This window comes from Haplochromis burtoni, unplaced genomic scaffold, assembly GCF_018398535.1.
Source record: "Haplochromis burtoni strain Fernald_Lab_line unplaced genomic scaffold, NCSU_Asbu1 Contig_6, whole genome shotgun sequence".
Classification (NCBI taxonomy): Eukaryota; Metazoa; Chordata; class Actinopteri; order Cichliformes; family Cichlidae; genus Haplochromis; species Haplochromis burtoni.
This window is the reverse complement of record NW_024582367.1, coordinates 5,462,897-5,478,675: the sequence shown is the minus strand read 5'-3', so window position 1 is coordinate 5,478,675 and position 15,779 is coordinate 5,462,897. Positions and strand designations below refer to the sequence as shown.

Below are 15,779 nucleotides of genomic sequence, written 5' to 3'. Positions count from 1 at the left end.
AGTGACAAGCTGAATCTGGAGATTCACTAGGTAGAGGCAGGCAATGGACGACAGAGCTGGGTGACTGGGTAAAAGGATGAGCTGGGCTTATTCTTTTAAATAATAGCTCATATTGAGACACAAGCAAAAGGTTATAGGTCACAGTCCTCTCAAATAAAACATGAAGTCGATCCTCAAAAGATTCAGACATGAAGACGTGCAGATAAGGCAAACCAAGGGGAAATTTAATTAAACCTGAGAATAAACTTAAGGCACTGAAGGGTTCAAGAAGGAAAATCAACCAATGTCCAAAATGAATCCAAAAACTGACAACAAAAAATTAATTATTGGAAAGATATGCAGGGGAGGATAGTGGACAGCAGATAAATTACCGACTGGAAATAAAAAGGAAAATAATTGTGAAAGAATACTCAGGTAAAATGAAATGCTGTGAGGGAGGGAATGTCAAAAACAGGAAAAATACACAAAAATGAAATGAAATAAAACACGACAGAAAACAGAAAGAAGTACAAAGAACTGGGATATACAGGAATCACAGGAGACACAGGGTAAAGTTAAACACACAGAAATATGAGGGTCTCCAACTTCCAGGGGGGAAAAAATCAACCAATAAAAACTACAAAAAGAAAAGAAAACCATATACATTTAATATAAAAATATTTTTTGAATATTTGATCCTTTCAGTAAAATATTTCAATATTTCAATAATCATATGATTATTTTATCGTCTGTATGCAGGAGCCTCCGTCACGGATGCTGTCTACTGTCTACTGATGTGACTGGTCAGTTCATGAACATGCTTCTCTGTCAGGGGAGTTTCATTCAGAATAAAACTGTAAAACCTCTGTCAGCTGTGCCTGGGGTAAAATTTCATAAGAATGACAAACCAGCCAAGCGCTGTCTCTATGTCTCTTTTTCTGCCGCTCACCAAACCCCCCCCCCCCAAAAAAACATGCACAGTCATGCTCATGCACTGTACACATGTGTAAACACACACTAAAGTACACAAACACGCACAGACTTATAGAGAGACAATCTCTGTCTCACGAGAAATGTTATTAATACCTGGCAGCCTTTAAAATGTCAGCTGATCTCAAACAAGACCCAGGTTATTTATGGATCTATCGCTTCTCATGCCTTTCTGGACTCAGGATATTTTTACTTTCAAAGTGTGTCTTTAGAAGTAGGAGAAAGAGGAGGAGGAAAAGGAGGAGGAGGAGGAAGGGGGAGATGAAGATGCAGTCAGACAGAACGGTCAAATGCTAGGAAAGGTGTGCGAGCCAGCAGCTAAAGAGATCAGCCAGTCAAACCCTGAGGAGGTGGTATTTTAGACAACACTCGGGGAAAAATGTCCCTTAAGATGATTCTTCCACTTCTGACACATGGCTGCGATCAAAGAGTTGCATTCAGAGATAAAAATACCACAAATGTGGGCTAATCACAAATCTGCATTCAGCCTTGATGGCTGCTCTCTAATATGAGCTGATAGGCTTTATTTACTCCACCTCTTGTGTACTACTCTTGTCTTTGCACTCCCTGTCCTCCTTTCTTGGTATTCACCTCCAGTCAGACACACACACACACACACACACACTAGCTCAATCTCCAGAGCCGTTTACTCATTGAGTGATGATTGCCTGTTTAAACATCTGTCTTCACCAGTGTACACAGCTACACACACATACAAAACACACACACAACTGGTTGTCTATGTGTAGCCTTGTCATCCAATGGGCTCTATGGATTAAAGATATATACTTGAGATATTCTCTTTCAGTAAATCTAGTAAATCTTCAGTACAATTAGACACATAGTCGGGTATCTGATTCTTGAATGCACCTGATCTGTTTATTGCTATAATTCTTCCATGTTGTGTTCCTAACTATCTCTCTCTCAGATTGGAATAAAATAATATAAAACAAAAACTGTTACTCAGAGTTGCACTCATCTATATATATATATATATCTATATATGTATCTATATCTCTAAGTAATATTTTATAATACCAATAAAAAGCTACTATATCCACTAAGCACTAAGCCTAACCAACATATTGTTCATTATATATGGGCAGGATAGCTCAGTAGGTAGAGTGGTGGCCCCATGATCGGAAGGTCGGGGGTTCGATTCCCCTGAACAGCTACCCTGAGGTACCCCTGAGCAAGGTACCGTCCCTACACACTGCTCCCCGGGCGCCCAATGGCTGCCCACTGCTTCACTGAGTGAATGGGTTAAATGCAGAGAGGAATTTCCCCACGGGGACCAATAAAGTACACTTTCTTTCTTTCTTTCATATATATATAATTTCAGCAACAGAACAAGTGAATGCTTAATAAATGCACCGCTTATGACTTGAAATATTCCACAATGCTCCCCGCAGCTCTATGGGAATTTTCTTATCTGTTTAGTGTTACAGGGGTAGGACTCTCATTGGTAGTGACAGGCTGCAAGTAGAAAAGTTCAGATAATCTCATTATACAATACCTGCCCAACACAAGATGACAGAAAGTCGAAGGCACTGACTAATGGGAGAATGTTGAAAGTTTTAGGCTGCAAGTTGACAGTGTGCAGCCATTTTCACACATGTAGCAAAGTCCCGAACTTTTCTACTATTGTTACCACATGTTGGTGCATGTGAGAGAGTACATTTCCAACTCAGTTGGACTGGATATTAAATGGTTCTTACCCTGCAGACCACCTTCCACAAAAGTCAGTGTAATTTCTGATTTAGCTGTGAGAACAGTGCAAGTAATATCTGGTGAATTCACAGCCACAGAGTGAGCACCATGTGCGCCTCGTGCATCACTCTGACCTCATGCCTGAAAACAGCTTTTGGTCACACTTGCTCACTCTGAGCTATCAGAGAGGGTTCATTTATTAAAATTAATTATTAATTCATTTTCAGAAATTCTTCATTTCACAGATTCAACAAGTACTGGAAATATCCATGACATCAACAAGGTATTTTCTCCCAAAGAACTGCCACTCATTGGAGATTTTCTCTTTTTCATACCACTCTTTGTTAACCTTTGATCAGCAGTTTTTGAAGGACTGCTTGAACCAACTTAAAAGCAGTGTTAATTTTGACAGCAAATTGGTTTTAGTCACAGTCTTTTGACTAGAATGTTTTAGTTTTAGTCGTAGTTTAGGCATCTATAGACTTTTAGTTTTAGTCTAAAAGAGTCGCTTAGATATTTTAAGATTACAGCAGATTAAATCTCAAATTGACTCAAATATAAAGCATAAAAGTTTGTCATGTTTTCAACATTTTATTTTCCTTGACATCAGATGTGAAAGATGTGCCAACCTGATGCATGTCCACATGTCTACACTTCTCGTCCTCCAAAGAGTTGACATTTTGTTGTGTTTTTATGCAAAACAGGGAGTGAGGGAGCTAGTTGTGCTTTTCTAACCTTAGGAGGAAAATAAGCTTAACCTAAAACCCAACTAAAAGGAAACTAGCCTTTGGATCTGAGTAATTTGCAACTACTTGGAAGCGAAGTTTTCCTTTTCTTGTTGCAGTTTCATTTCAGATGTGATACTCATTTCTGAAATGTTTGAGCATGCAATATCATGCTATGAATAAAAATCACTAACTTGATAAATTCCACTCAGAAGCCTCTCCACACTCCTGAAACTGCTCTCATTAACGTTTCCAGAGATCTTCTGATTGCTGCTTAATCATTCAGTTTAATGCCACTGCTGCTTACAATCTACAAAACAACTGGCTGACCACACAGACTTTAACTTCTAGTGGACACGTTTCTGTTAAAAGCATTTTGACATGTGAGTTCTTCTCTTGCTCTGCTCGTCCTGTTATGTCTTTGTGCTACAGGGCTCTTTTTGGGTTGCTTTCTTTTAATTTTGCATTTTTCCTTCAGGGCGCATAATTTGTAAGCATGATCATTTGTAAACGTAAAATTGCATCTAATTGCTATGCAGACGACACAGCTTTGTGTCTCAGTGGAACACAGAGATGCTGGCAACTTCACTGACACTGTGACCCGGATATTACTTCCTCCAGCAAAGCAAATTAAATTAAAGATTTAGATCACTTCTAACAACATTATCAGTACAAAGTATATGCAGCAGTCTCAATGGCAAAGGCTCTATTTTCATTCTAGTCTCGGAGCGGTGTTTTTTAATCATACTGGTATTTTTGCTTAGTCCACTTTTAGCTAAAACATCTCTGAAGGTTACTTGTGTTTCAGTCTTTAAACAGTTATTCTAACTCCTGACATTTATTTTGCGCAAGCCGTTTCATCCTTGTGAAGTATTTATCTAAATTTGGGTGGATGACTGAATGTAGTGTAAAGCGCTTTGGGGTCCCTAGGGACTAAGTAAAGCGCTATTCAAATACAGGCCATTTACCATTTAAATTTATATGGATAATATTATCTGGTTTCGAGGTAGGCTTAGAGTCGAGAGTGGCTCAAGTTTAGCTGGTGGAGTATTATTGTAGTTCTTAATTTTTCCTCCATTTTAAGTCATTTTAAAGTATATTTAGGGTTTTTTTTTATTTACGCACATGTCTGTGGTGTTGTATTACTGTAGGCTTGTTATTATTATAAAACACTTCGCTGAGCTTTTTCAAGTTTTTAGAGCATAAGCTCCCAAGCTTGAGGTTGTACTCAATTTGTAAAGGTATTTCTGTCTTTAATACAATGTTAAGCCTGAAAAGATTATTGATATGAGAATAGCACACAGCAGAACAGTTAGTAGTGGGTGTCTTGGCGTTGACCTAATCACACCCTAAAGCATGGATGCAATCCTACGCACAGTAAGAGCGAGATTGAGTGATGATAACAGATGTCTTTCTCCCAAGACTGGAACATACATGAGGATGCTGATGGAGGTGGAGCTGATTAATGTTAAGCAGACAGCTAAGAGAAGTGGGGAGAGCAATGAGCGGTATCGGCAGAATACAGCAAATGTTATGTCGCGTTAGTCATTTGTTCAAATACTCGAAAGGACCGGTGCTTAAATGAACCTGACAAAGACTTGGCCACCAAAATTGTGCCTTTTGAATGCCTTATATCTGCCTTATAAAGATGCAGGAAATTAGCTCGGTAGTTACATTGGACCCCAAATGACATTAGAGGTAAAAAAGAAACTGCTTGATGCCACATCCCATTTGCAGATCTATACTCTGCTACATGTGCTGCCGGCAGTGCTGGCAGTGTCGTCTTATTATTATATATTCAATCCAGTTCAGTTACATTTAAATAGCACCAAATCACAACAACAGTTGGCTGAAGGTGCTTTATATTGTCAAGTAAAGACCCTTTGATAATACTGAGAAAACCACAACAATCAGAGGACATCACTATGAGTAAGCATTTGGCGACAGTGGTGAGGAAAAACTCCTGTTTAACAGAAAGAAACCTCCGGCAGAACCAGGCTCAGGGAGGGGCCGCCATCTGCCACGACCAGTTAGAGGTAATGAGAGGAAGACAGGACAAAAGACACACTGGGAGAGAGTCAGTGGTTATTAATAACTAACGATTAAATGCAGAGTGGTGTAAACACAAACGGAAGTGAAAGAAGTAAATCAAGAAGAAATGCTCAGTAAATCACAGGTAGCTCACAGCAGGTTTGGCTTATTACAGCATAACTAAGAGACGAATCAGAGGTTCAGAGAATTTCTAATATAACAGTGAAGTGTCACTCTGATGTTTTGATAGATACAGTTCTACTCTTAGAAGGACTTTTTTAGGAGTTTTGTTTGTAGTAGAATAGTAGAATACCTCTTTGCAAGTATGAGGGTCGTCACAACAACAGCATACAACTTTGAGCTCCTGATGGCAATGATCTGTTTTCCTACACATAGATGTTTCTGTTTTGATTTAACTACGCTTATATTAATTTAGTTATTGTATATAAATGGGTGCCACTGAAAAAAGTCCTTCCTCGTTTTAAATCCTTAACCAGCCAATCAGCATGCATTAGTCAGATGCTAGTGTTTTATAGTGTTTTATTTATTCCATATAAGAAAAAACTAAAGAACACATTATTGATGCTTTATTCACAAAGTTGCTTTTTTATTGATACCGGTATAAATAATGATTTTAGCTTCATTCTCCCAGTATTAGCTGGAAATATCAGCTAATCGATGTATCATTCAGGCTCTAGCAAAAACCCTAACAAAGCGTACGATTTTTGCAGGGAAACACATTTTTTGGAAGTACACTTATTAGCTTTTAGAGTTAAATGGTGAATGGACTGGAAATTATATAATTCCTTTTTATTCTAACTGAGCACCCAATGTGCTTTTAACCAGAATTCATGTTCACCAAGCCACGCAGTTCTATACTATGCCTTTGAGTGCTTTATAACTATGATGCACACACTCGCATAGAAGAATCAGGGATAACCTGGGGTTCACTGTCTTGCCGAAGGACACTTAAACATGGGCGTCCAAAACACAGACCTTTTGATTAGTAGATGGTCAGCTCTACTGGCAGAGAATGCTTGACTATAATCTGCTCGGCTGTTTCTTAAGCCAGTGCAATACTTCCAGCATTTTGATGGTGTTTCAGGATCCACTTATCATGAAAAGGTGTACATGATGGTCTGGGTGGATAGTCCACATGTACAGTGGATATGTGCTGCAGATAGTAGAGTGTGTCATTTATGAGAGTAGCTCCACAGCTTGAGTTGAGTGCATCAAGTGACTCACAGACTTGGCTCTATAACTAAATATCTGTTCTGCTTTTTATAGAGCGTCATTGAAAAACAAGTTGCACAACTAACCCCCAAAACTGTTTGGCCTCCAGTACAAAAAGAGAATTTTCAGTGAAGACGCTGATTCACCAAATCTGCAGAGACCTTGGGATTGTTGCCTTTTTTCAGGTCTTTTTTTAAGAGCGCTGTCCAAGGTGCTTCATTGTTTTCTAGTTTTCTTTCAACATGATGACAACTACGGGTAAAGACATTTTCATAATGGTATGGATTCTCCTGGAACTTGCTGAAAACCAACAGACAGTGAAACTGTTCAATGAGCCTTTAAAATTATATAACAAATTATATTGCATATGGCCTTCTGATATGCCAACCCCTCCATCTATTTTCTTCTGCTTATCCAAGTCAGGCTTGCAGGGGGGACTCTTCTAGTTATCATAGGGAAAGAGATGGGGTACATCCTGGGCAGGTTGCCAGTCTGATGCACATTCACACCTATGGCCAATTTGGAATCACCAACTAACCTAACAACCATGTTTTTGCAGTATGGGGGTGAAAACCACAGAGAACCTATTCAGATAAGGCGAGAATGTGCAGATTTGACAAAGGAAGGCCCCAGCCTGGATTTGAAAACAACAGTCTGACGTCACGGTGTTAACTGCATCACCATGTCACCCTATATCAATCCCATTGGTAAATTTGTGACAAACCACTGTTGTAAAAAAAAAACAAAAAAACCCCCCTACCTGACAATAAAGTTCTTGCAAGGTTTAAATCAGATTGAAACAGTTTTATTAATTATGACGAAAAAATATGTAAACGGTCTTTATTGCTGATAATTTGGCTCATGAGATTAATAATAATAAAAATAATAACAGTACCTAAAGATGGCAGCTTATTTTCACCACTTATAGACACATTTTTTTTCCTTCTGTCAGTACCCACTGCTCAGAGGTTGACGCTTCACTCAACATCCTCATCACTGTTGATACCACACCAATCCATCTGTCAGTCTCCAATTTCAACTCCACTCACTCATGACCACAAGATACCTAAACTCCTCCACTTTGGGTAAAAGCTCATCCCCACTCCAAAGTGGGCACTCCACCTTTTTCTGGCTGAGAGACTTGGAGAGGCTAATTTTGATTGCTATCACTTCATACTCGACTGGAAACCACAGGAGTGATAGGGGGAAGTCGCCTTCTGGTAAAGCCAAAAAGCAGAGGTGATCCTCACGCCACCATAGCGGAGACCCTCTGTCTCTTGGCTACATGTAGAAACTGTGTCCATAAAAATGAGGAGAATCTGTGACAAAGGGCATCCCCGGCAGAGTCCAACTCCTACCAGGACCAAGTTTGAGTTACTGCTGGTGATGCGAACTAAGCTGTCACCATACAAGGAGAGAACAGCTTCAAACAATGGGCCAAATACCCCCATTCTCCCACAGAACGCCCCACAGGACACCCCAAGGGGACTTGGTTAAAGGCCCTTTCCGAGTACACAAAACACAATCTTCTGACAGATATAGAGCTTTAAATGATCTATGTTCATTTGATGAGCAAACTAGTGTATTCATGCCATTCCCAATCCCGGATAAGTGGGAGGTTTGCATCAGGAAGGGCATCCAGCATAAAAAAATGTGCCAAATCAAAAATGTGAATCCATCCACTGTGACGACCGCTTGGGAAATAACAGAGCAGTTAAAAGTACCACAATGAATTAATCTGTTACTAAAGAGTCTATATAATCGGTCTGTTGACAATCCCTGAGAATGAGTACTGTATTAGAACAAACTGTATATAACATAAATCCTCCGTGGCAACACACAAAATAGAAGAATTAATTATTTGTTTGTCAGCCAGCAAGCTTTTCTCTTTCAGTAAACACAATTTTGTTACTCACTGAATCAATCTGAGTTAATCTGAGGGCCTGATCAAGCTGCTGTCCAGAGAACATATGTTCCCAACTGGCTGGTTTACACACTGTCCAGCTGCTCACAGACAGACTATCCTTTAAAACATCTGTCAGCTATTGTCTCTTTCCATTTACCAGAGGTATTGCTGTATCCTCTACACACATCCCGCACAGATATAAACACCTCTGTCACCCGTCTTACATCTGAAGCACTCTATTTTAACACTTGTCTGTATTTATAGAGCAGAGTCGAAAGGCTTGTCACCTGACCAAGCTGCCGAGTGAGGAAAAAGAAGAAAACGGCTTTTATTAGAAGTGATGGTAACCTGCAGAAGACGGCACTCTGTAAAACTATGAAATGCCTGTCCCACAGCGTGAGTGAGAGAAGGGAGGGGGGCACAGTGAAATTGTTTCTCCTTCCTCTGCTGAAGTAATGTCAAAAGTAAGCCATGAAGAAGGGAAGAGACGTAAGAGGCAATCAGACTGTTTTCCCTCTATCTCTCCGGCCCTCAGCATTATTCACTACTTTCTCCTCTTGGCACAGCGATACACACTTATGCGTGTCAACATGATTCCATTCAACATAACTTAAAATGTTTTCCTCTAGCAGAACGAAAGGTCTGAGAATTATGATGGATTGATTTTTTTTCCTCTTTTCTCTCCTGCTTTTCAGTCTAATTGCAGGCAGATGATTGCCTTTGTAGCATGCTCTTTAATCTGTGAATGAGACGCACAGCAAATAATCCTGAAAACCATATTTGTATGGGTGTAGCACTTCCAGGTCCATTGTCCCATTTGGTGCGCCTCTTTTATTTTTACTGGCTTTTGTGTTTGATGTGGATCAAAAATGATCAGACATCCATCTATTAATTGAAGTTTTAAGATGTGGTGGTAAAAAACAGAGCAACAAATGCATAAACTACTGAGAGTATTACAGACACAAGTGAATGCTAAGAGTTTTGGGGAGAAACTAAAAATACATGCCAGTAATTAGTTGAAGCGATATCCAGCCCGTGCGTTATTATTCCCAAGGTATCAAATATAGCCTTTTTTTGGCATCTCTAAATTACTAACAGAAGGTGTCCTTTGGCATCTGTGCATGATGCACTCTCAACACATCACATATATGTGATAATAAAGGACTTCCTAACACAACATTTAAGCCCACTGGGTAAATTACAGGTGCAGAGGACATATTTTAATCCAAAATCCAACCTTTCTAAACCTAACAAGCAAGTCAGAGTGAAAATAAAAAAACATGTGACAATGAAAAACAAAAATCAGCAATCTTCCATCCATCTCTAAATGTTCAACATTGCTGCAGCAGGTCCGTCACTGCACGGACGCCGAATGACACCTTGCCTGTAATTTCACCTGACAGTGGTTATAAAGGTGAAGACAGAACATAAAAGTGGGACAGGAAAGTAAACTGAGGGAAAATCTGACAGAAAGGCAGCTTTGACAGCCAACTCAAACTGAGCAATAGTAGCAAAACAATTTTTACTCAGGTGTGCACTTGTCAGATTTTGGAGCCTTTTAATGGTTTGCACATTTTCCAACAGCAGCGTGTCTGTATATGCAATGCGTTTGCAATACTAAGCAAACATATTTATGTAGTTGAATTCATAGATATATATTTTAAAGTTATATAAAAACATTTATCTGGGAACAAGTAGAAAAATGATATCCAAATGTTTTTCTTGGCCACTTCTTTTATTCAGTTAATATTGATAACGAGGAGCTGCTCCACACATTTGGGATAGTTATGAAAGGAAAAGCCCCAAACCGATAGCATCGTTCATTAAGGCGGGTTTGAAAGCTAAGAAAACTAGAAAACAAATCCTTACTCTGCAGCTCCGTGAATTTACTTCATGAACATAATGAGATGGGAACACAAAAAGCGAGATACTGGAAGACAAAGCTGGATTCCCTGGTGGGTTCTGATATCAAAAACACTTCAGCCACCTACAGTGTGTCCATATGTTTCGAGCTAATGCCTGTACAGCTGGTTCATGAGTTGATTATACACAGACACAGACTATATTACAAAGCAAAGATTTGCTTTCTCTGCTACTTGGAATATTTGCATTCATTTAAATTTGCAGGACTCCAGACAGTTAAAAAAAAAAACCCTCTTTCAATTATTTTCACCACCTGAGCAGTACGGCTGGTAATTAAACTGAACAAATCTAAAATAGGTGTACAGTCCCTTTACTGGAGTATTTGCTTCAACACTTTATATGCTTGTTTAAAAGCTGCGGGCTTGTATGGTGGTCTGTTGGCTTATTGGCATTTTAAAACTGTATTCCCACTGATAAACAACAGGCACAGGTTCTGGGCTCCTGACCAGGAAAACAAAACTGTGATGGGATTCATTTTGGACCTGTTGATGGTAGAAGGGAAAACAGGGGGGAAGGCAAAGGAGGGAGTGAAGTGACTGAGCTATACACTGAGGTGATTAGGGAAAAGACGACAGGATATGTGACAGGATGAAGGTGAATAATACCGAGAAAACGGGAGCAAAAGTGGGCTGGGAGAGGAGGAGGGGTTGGTCTGAAGTGAGCGAGAGGGAGGAGAGGAAGGGAGGCAAGCTAAATCCTCACACCATTATTATCAGGACTCACAGGCAGCCCCTCCTGTGATGGAGTGAGAAGAGATAGAGAGAGAGATACAGAAAAGATGGAGTTATAGAGGAAATGGAAAGCAGGATTACTGGTGTGGCAGCAAAGGCAGATGAGCGGCAGCACAACGCTGAGAGAGAGAAAGAGAGAGAGAGAAACTCTGGTGGGAAAAAAAAAAATCAGTGCAACAGGATGAGGACCTGCTAGTGCACAGCCGGCCCGACCCCACAGACCTGCCATCTGCCCCGCTGTTCTCTCCGTGTTCCAGACGCTCCCATCAGCCAACATCTGGATCACCTCTCATCCATATGGCAAAGGGGGCGAGGGGGGGAGGCAAGCCAACACAAATCTTATCCTTCTTTCCTCACCTTTTCTGATCGCACAGGACCTGAGGAGAGTCATCATCACTGGGGAGGGGGATCCCTTACTGTGGAGTACCATCTCTGAGGGAATTGATAACTGGACCGGAGGAAGGAAAAACTTTTGCTTCAAAGATGCAGATGCGTGCACAGGACCCTACCTTATAAGTCTGTGAGATTTACTAACTTCCCGTGGATCTGTCATGTTTCTCACTCCTGAGCAGGGAGAGGGAAAAACAGAACGAGGAGGCGGAGGGGGGGAGGAAGGAAAAGACGGCGGGGAAGCGTCACCGTCTCTTCTGCTGAAGTGTTACCAGCGTCTGTGCCCCTTTCACTGAAGAGGCATTTTATCACTCTCCCCCCTCCTCTTTTGCTTTTCTTCTCATCTGAACAGCGGGAAGCCTGAGGGATATAGACAGAGAGCTAAACACAGTGGGTTTATGCACATATGCACACACTCGCACAAACGCACACACACAGGCTTGCTGCTCATCTAGGGGCTCCCACACCTCTCATCTTCTTTCACCCTCCTTCTCCTTCACTTTCCTTTCCTGTCCCACTTTGATGTCCTGTCTTCACCTTCATGACCACTCGCGAATGCGTTGACTGTGACACATGCAGAACAGGAGAAGGAGAGAAGTGAGAGGAGAAGTCGAGCAGTTTCAAAGAGAGATTTTTGGAAAATTGGGGATATCACATACACTTACTGTCACGTTGTGAAGTCCTCCAGGGGAGTGTGCAGACATCCAAAGCTGCCAAATACACTCACAGACACAGAAGCACTGATAACCTGCTCGGGCTTGCACTCACGCGGAGACTTGGTCTAAATGCATACTCCTACAGGTGCTGCGAGGAGAGAGAGGCAGGTGCAAAGCAGGTGAAAAGGAAAGCAACAGAAAAAGACACTTGGAGGAAAACATCTGGGAAAAGATGGAGCAGCAGGAGTTCACCCAGAGCAGAAAGCACAGGTAAGTCTGCAAGTCACACATACTCGCTGACACTCATGTCTCTTACTCTGATCCTCTGACAGAAAAATAGAAGTGGCAGGGATGTATGTGGGGCAACAGATAGACACAAGATTGGAGGAAAGCTTGGAGCAAGTGAGAGTGTAGACACACTGCATGGATGCAGGAATACTATGATAAGTGAAGAGTTTCCTTGAGAGAAAGCTCCTGTTTGCTGCTGACAGAAACAGAGCAGCCAGTTGTTACTATAAGAAGAAATACTGTAAGAGGACATATTAGCATTTTTCACTCTGGGGTTTGGCGGTTAGCAGCTTTGTAGATGTGCATGTGCGTGTGCATGTGTTTCTGTGTATTTGTATGTGTGTACTTGTGTGTGTGTGTGTGTGTGTGTGTAATTCCTCCCCACCTGTATGCAAGCTTCCTCAAAATGACTCATTTACTTATGGATTATGAATGTTTCACTTGCAGAGTTTTGCTGCTGTGTCACTTATTTGGTAATGCTCATTGATTTGTGTCATAAGCCGTAGGTAGAGACTCATTCTTCTACATTAGTGACAGAGGCTTTCTGCTCCAGTTTGCATTCAGTTTATCGTGGAGCAGCACAATCTAGCATAGTTTGTTTAAAACTACTTAGTCCACAGGCTAGTGGTTCCCCAAACAGGGGTTTGAGGCCCCCCGAAAGCTCACAAATTTAATCTGACGGCCACAAGATGTTTAATCGGACAATAAAATGTTTTTTTTTTCCTGCTCTATTAATATTGATTCACTGGGTCTATAAATACAATGCTGGCATATGGTTTTTGAGCTATATATACACCTGTTCTCAGCATGGCATCTCTGAATTTGGAAGAGAGTTCTACAGACAAATTTAATGGATCACAAGCTCCTGGAAAGTAAATAAAATGTATGTTAATAATGTATTATCATGATTTTTACTCGAGCAGTGGTACTCAGGGGTCCTTGACCAATCTGAGGACCACAGTGTGGCAAGAGACATTTTAAACAAGTACAAACAGAAGTAATAATAAAATTAAGTATTTCTGAAATACTATAATTCTTCTGAAAAAGGTTGAGTAAAACACTACATTACAAAGTTTGTGTTGCGAACAGTTACCGCTGTGGTTCCTTTTTGGGGGTTTAGGCCACAAGAGGACCCTAAAAGTTCCATACTAATGTAATATTTCTTGTGATTTTTGACAAATCTTTTTATGTACATATTAATATATACAATTTCATGTATGGTTTTGTGAGAGTGACAGTGTCTCTTTTAAGAAGGTGTGGCATGCAGATTGGGTGTCTCTGAGGTTTTGATTGCTATACATTTGAGCAGCTGAGGGCTAAGCAGATTTAGACGCGCTCTTACCATGTCAGCGTCAGTCACGTCTGCCGATACATCTGGCTTGCAACGATTTCCTTTTAAAGCTGTCAAATCTTTATGTGCGAAATCGGGAACCTACTGAGAAATGAGGCTCTGAAGCTAGCTGTTAAAATCCTTATTATGATAATTTTAAGTGGCAGACATGTGATGTGTTTTATAATAAGCTCAGAGGTTAAGCATGACACACTAATTTATTCATATTGTGAGCTTGGTTTGTATGTGGAAGGCTGATTGGCTGTAGTAACTGTATGCGAACATGAGGATGAGAGAGCTCACATATCAACTTAGCTTCTTTAAGTCATTCAGACGGAGGAATAAAGGGATAAGGGAAAGGATGTTGACAGAGTGGCTGTGCCCAGTGGACAGTTATTGGTCATATACATAGCTGTTACTTTAGGAAATGGTAATGGAAGTGCTTCATTGAGTGGATTCTCAATAATCTGCACATGACTGAGTCCCTCAAGTCTTTCCACTTGGCAGCCATGTTTTTGTTAACACTTCATTTCTCTTTCAGATATACACAAAAGAACAGAGAGTAACAAAACAAACCAATGAAAATCACCACATCACCCCACGAACAGTCTGATTTACTTTGTCTCTGCAGTCTGTTTCTGTGACATCAGTATTTCAGCCTTCACCTTGTCATTATCATGTGAACATGGTCCATTTCTTCCGTTTCTCTCAACACAGTTCCTCATGAAGTGGTACCTTATGAGTCAATTACTCCATAACATATATTTCACTCGCTACTTTCAGCCATTTACAGGCTGATAACATTTTAAACAAATATGTCTCTTGGCACAGTATTTTGCTATCTTACCTAACCACAACACCATATGTGACCATAGAATATCGTAACCCAGAATGTTGGTAAATGGTAAATGGTAAATGGCCTGTATTTGTATAGCGCTTTTCTAGTCCCTAAGGACCCCAAAGCGCTTTACACAACCTGTCATCCACCCATTCACACACACATTCACACACTGGTGATGGCAAGCTACAATGTTGATAATAACCAAAAAATTTACATTTACCGCTCCAGCATGGTTGTGTTACTGATGTGTTTTCCCAACACTGTTTTCTCCAACTACCTGATGATGTAGTAGATTGTTGTTTTTGCCATATGTGCAACTATTCAGAAATATTCATGCCCATTTCTTTTTCCCATTTCTATTCAACATGAAGTGCTGCATTCCTTTTCTTTTCCACTAACTCTTGATGTAATGTAGATATTGCCCAATATTACTTGAATTGTAGACTTCTAATATGATTGTAATTATGCCATTTTTTCTCAAAACTTTTGTAAGCGGGATGCTTTACATCCCACTTATAAAAATCTCTTGTACGTATCTTAAAGGGTACTGGTTGTCTTATTACGTTACACAGTGCTGTTATTCGGTTTGGTATCCATTGTTTGATGCTTTTGTCCAAAGTATTTGGAGTAAAATAATTGTCATAAGGTACCCATCGGAGTTATTTCTCTAACTTATATTTTTCTATTATAATTTTAGTGTGAATGATGTGAATCTTTTATCTTCTCCATTTTCAACTTTTACATTTTTACACCTTGGCTCATAATCCTGAGCACACCAACAGATTACAGGTGGAATTTGTATGTCATCAAAATATTCTCTAAGTTTTAACAATGCCATACCTCTTATACAGTTTCAAAGCTGCAGAGTTTCAAATTGGCAGCCATCATGGGCTTGATATGCTTTCTGATTTAGGGGGATTGGGGATATGATGTGTGTCATGCTGCAAGGATCATTTTACCTATTTTACACTGGCTAATTCCTATCTGCCTAATCTAGAATCGGAAATACAGGGTTCCTTGTTTCAAGTGAGAAAACATAGCTTATC

The 15,779-nt window shown here is 40.2% G+C and overlaps 1 protein-coding gene across 1 annotated transcript in view; it reads left to right on the top strand.

Annotated features, from left to right (window-relative positions):
• The first annotated feature begins 11,180 nt into the window (after nucleotides 1-11,180).
• The window catches only part of LOC102295918 (glutamate receptor ionotropic, NMDA 2C), a 62,252-nt gene continuing 57,653 nt past the window's right edge, over nucleotides 11,181-15,779 (top strand). Inside the window, exon 1 of the mRNA XM_005913535.3 lies at nucleotides 11,181-12,544. The gene's annotated coding sequence lies outside the window, so the exon portion shown is untranslated. The remainder of the gene's footprint in view (nucleotides 12,545-15,779) is intronic.